The 4,920-nt window shown below is 37.8% G+C and overlaps 1 pseudogene; it reads left to right on the forward strand.

The window, feature by feature from the left end:
* Positions 1-3,172: 3,172 nt before the first annotated feature.
* Positions 3,173-4,023, forward strand: LOC114051747 (annotated as a pseudogene).
* The last annotated feature ends 897 nt before the right edge of the window (positions 4,024-4,920 follow it).

Genomic DNA, 4,920 nt, shown 5'->3' on the forward strand with positions numbered 1-4,920 from the left:
CACACACACACACACACACACACACACACACACACACACACACACACTGAATTTCATTGAATAGATACTCAATATTTGTTGAGTGAATGAATAATTTAATACTAAAACATTTATTAAACATCTCCTATGCACTATCAATTATTCTAAGAGATAAGAATACAAAGACAAATATGAAAACTTGCAATTAGTTTCTGCTCTTAAGAAGTTTGTGGTGCATTAGAAATTTATCAGTGAATGTCTCTATTCTTAAATCTTGGCCAGAATAATCTTCCTTCCCATAAATTTGGTCATGTTACTCCACTGATCAAAAATCTCCAGTGATTCCCTAATACCTTTCAAATAAAGTTCAGAGTTCCTTATATCCTATTTATTCAGGGCCCCCTACAAGCTGGCATCACCCTACCTTTCAAATCATAACTACGATTCTTCCCAAGAAAAGCCAAGGTCACCAAATATATTCTGAGTTATCACCAGTCACCTCGATCATTATGTTTCCAGTGGACTCCAATGACTCTGGAGGAGAGACCAAGGCTGAGGACTTTACACAGCTTTGCCTCACTCAAATCCAATTCATATGTAAGTCAAGATATCACACTCCTGATGTCTGTTCCTCTTCAAGAATGAAGGATGAACAACAAAAACAACCAAAACTTCACTCTCAATATACATATTAAAAAGAAGTGGAGAAAATAAATCTTAGAATGAAACAAATTTCATGAAAGTTGATTTAATGATTTAGGCCCATGGCCATAATAATAATAATAATAATAATAATAATAATAATAATAAACACTGTATTCACTTTTTTTTAGGATTTTATTTTGATTTCTTTCTTTATTTATTTTGGAGGTGTCTTAGATGCTTGTATTGCTGGGAAGTGTTAAGTTTATCAATATTAGTCATCACACAATGTGGCTGTTATTGTGTGCAATGTTCTCCTGGTTCTGCTCACTTCACTCAGCATCAGACCATACAAGGTTTTCCAGGTTTTGGTGAAGTTAGCCTGTTCATCATTTCTTATAGCACAATAGTATTTCATTACATTCATATACCACAACTTGTTCAGTCATTCCCCAATTGATGGACATCCTCTCAATTTCCAATTATTGGCCACCACAAAAAGAGCTGCTATAAATATTTTTTGTACATGTAGGTCCTTTTCCCATTTGTATCATCTCTTTGGGATTCAGTCCCTGAAGAGCTATTGCTGGGCCAAAGCATATGAACATTTTTATAACCCTTTGGGCATAGTTCCAAATTGTTCTCCAAAATAATTGAATCATTTCACAGCTCCACCAATAATTCATTAGTGTTCCAATTTTCCCACATTTTCTCCAACATTTATCATTTTCTTGTTTTGTCATCTTGGCCAATCTAATACATGTGATGTCGGACCTCAGAGTTGTTTTGATTTGCATTTCTCTAATCAATAGTGATTTAGAGCATTTTTTCATATGACTATAGATGGCATTAGTTTCTTCATCTGAGAACTACCACTTCATATCCTTTGACCATTTCTCAATTGGGGAATCACTTGTATTCTTATAAATTTGACTTACTTCTCTATATATTTTAGAAAGGAGGCCCTTATCAGAGAGACTGGTTGTAAAAAATCATTCCCAATTTTCTACTTTCCTTCTAATCTTGGTTGCATTGGCTTTGTTTGTGTAAAAACTTCTCAATTTAATTTAATCTAAGTTATCCATTTGGCTTTTTGTAAGGCTCTCTATCTCCCGTTTGGTCATGAATTCTTCTGTTCTCCATAAATCTGATAGGTAAACTATTCCTTGCTTTCCTAGTTTGCTTACAATATCAGCCTTTATATCTAAATAATAAACCCATTTTGACTTTATTTTGGTATATAATTTGAGATTTTGATCTATGCCTAGCTTCTGCTATGCTCTTTTCCAGTTTTCCCAGCAGTTTTTTTTTTCAAAGAGTGGATTCTTCTCCCAGAAGCTGGATTCTTTGAGTTTATCAAATAATAGACTACCGTAGTCATTGACTACTGAGTCTTGCATACCTAACCTATTCCACTGGTCCACCACTCTATTTCTTAGCCAGTACCAAGCAGTTTTGAAGATTGTTGCTTTATAATACAATTTAAAATCTGGAGTGGCTAGACCACCTTCCTCTGCATTTCTTTTCATTAGTTTCCTTGATATTCGGGACCTTTTGTTCTTCCAAATGAATCTTGTTATTTTTTTCTGACTCTATAAAATAATTTTTGATAGTTTGATTGGTATGGCTCTGAATATGTAAATTAGTTTAGGTGGAATTGTCATTTTTATTATGTTAGATCAGCCTACCCATGAGCAACTGATGTTTTTCCAATTTTTTAGATCTGACTTTATTTGTGTGAAAAATGTTTTGTAATTGTGTTCATACAGTTCCTGAGTTTGTTTCAGGAGGTAGACTCCTAAATATTTTATAATGCCTACAGTAAGTTTAAATGGAATCTCTCTTTCTATCTCTTGCTGTTGGACCTTGTTGATAATATATAGAAATGCCAGTGATTTGTGTGGGTTTATTTTATGGCCTGCAACTTTGCTAAAGTTGTTTATTATTTCAAGTAGTTTCTCACTTGATTCTCTAGGATTCTCTAAGTATAGCAGCAAAGAGTGATAGCTTTGTTTCTTCTTTGCCTATTCTAATACCTTCAATCTTTTTCTTCTTGTATTGCTAAAGCTAATGTTTCCAGTACATTATTGAATGACAGTGTTGATAATGGACATCATTGTTTCAACCAGATCTTATTGGAAATGCTCCTAGCCTATCCCCATTACATGTGATGCTTGCTGAAGGTTTTAATTAGATGCTATTTATTATTTTAAGAAAGACTTCATTTATTCCTATGCTCTCTAGTGTTTTTAATAGGAATGGGTGTTGTATTTTGTCAAAAGCTTTTTCTGCATCTATTGAGATGATCATGTGGTTTCTGTTAGTTTTGGTGTTGATATGATCAATTATGCTAGTAGTTTTCCTAATATTGAATCAGCCCTGCATTCCTGGTATAAATCCTCCCTGGTCATAATTGTTCTGATAGCTTGCTGTAATCTATTTGCTAATATTTTATGTAAAATTTTTGCATCAGGGGCACAGCCTGGGGCAACTCCTTGGAGTCCCTTCCCCAGCTGAGCTGGGGTCCTAGACTATCAGCCTGGTGCTTGCCATGGACCCCGTGGTCCCGATGATACAGAAGTATGAGAAGCTGGAGAAGATAGGCGAAGGCACCTATGGAACAGTGTTCAAGACCAAGAACTGAGAGACCCATGAGATTGTGGCACTGAAACGAGTTTGCTTGGACGATGATGACGAAGGCGTATGATGATGACGAAGCTCTGCCCTGAGAGAAATTTACCTGCTTAAGGAGCTGGAGCAGAAGAACATTGTCAGGCTTCATGATGTTTTGCACATGACAAGAAACTGACCCTGGTTTTTGAGTTCTGTGACCAAGATCTGAAGAAGTATTTTGACAGTTGCAATGGAGACCTGGACCCTGAGATTGTGAAGTCGCTCCTTTTCCAACTACTAAAAAGCCTTCGATTCTGCCACAGCTGTAATGTTCTGCACTGGAATCTGAAGCCTCAGAATCTTCTAATTAACCAGAATGGGGAGCTCAAGCTTGCTGATTTTGACTTGACTCGAGCCTGCAGGATCCCTGTTTGATGTTACTCTGCAGAGATGGTCACTTTGTGGTACCACCCACATGTCCTGTTTGGGGCCATACTATATTCCACATCCATCGACATGTGGTTGTATCTTTGCAGAGCTGACCAATGCTGGACGGTCCCTCTTCCTGGGAATGATTTAGATGATCAGCTGAAGAGAATCTTTAGGCTGCTGGGGATGCCAGCTGAGGAACAGTGGCCTGCCATGACCAAGCTTCCAGATTATAAGCCTTACCTTATGTATGCAGCAACAACGTCACTTGTCAAGGTTGTACCCAAACTCAATGCCACACGGAGGAACCTATTGCAGAATCTGCTCAAGTGTAACCCAGTTACATCCCTACTTCTCTGACTTCTGCCCTCCTGAGCCAGGGGTCTCCTTTTCCCTTTCCTTGTCCAGAGAAGCAAGCCCACTATCCTTGACCCATCCTCTAGGCCCTCAAATTAGGAGCTGGTCAACACACTCTCACCTTGCTGGTCTACCCTGTTCCCTACTTACCCAAGGACCTCATGTATTGAAGCAGGAGAAATAGATCCTGGAAGCTAAGGGCTTTGAGGCTCCTTTGTTCTCTCTTCTCCCCTGGCCCTTCCCCAGTCTCTCCCAACTCACTGGAAAAGGGGTAGAGGTGGGGATGGTGCTATGCACTTAAGACCTTCTATTTGGGCCAGATGTTTGGGGTCAGCCTTGGTGGGGTCAAGGGTGTGAAGTATGGATGCTAGCCAGAGCCCCTGTCCCCCCACTTCCTGTGCTGCTCCCCCTTGTGAATGGACTTTATTTAATTTCATAAATTGGCTTCTTTCCCACAAAAAAAATAAAATAAAATTTTTGCATCTATATTCATTAGGGAAATTGGTCTATAATTTTCTTTCTCTGTTTTGACTCTTCCTGGTTTAGGTGTCAGCACCATGTTTGTATCATAAAAAGAATTTGGTAAGACTCCACCTATTTTCCCAAATAGTCTATATAGTATTGGAATCAATTGTTCTTTAAATGTTTGATAGAATTTGCTTGTAAATACTTCCAGCCCTGGAGATTTTTCCTAGAGAGTTCATCAATGGCTTGTTCAATTTATTTTGCTAAGATGTGGTAATTTAAGTATTTTAATTCCTCTTCTGTTAATCTGGGTAATTTATAATTTTGTAAATATACATCCATTTCACTAAGATTGTCAAATTTACTGGCATACAGTTGGGCAAAATAGTCCCTAATTATTGGTTTAATTTCCTCTTCCTTGGGGGTGGATTCCCC

The sequence above is a fragment of the Vombatus ursinus genome, unplaced genomic scaffold (assembly GCF_900497805.2).
Source record: "Vombatus ursinus unplaced genomic scaffold, bare-nosed wombat genome assembly UNPS02014805.1, whole genome shotgun sequence".
NCBI lineage: Eukaryota > Metazoa > Chordata > Mammalia > Diprotodontia > Vombatidae > Vombatus > Vombatus ursinus.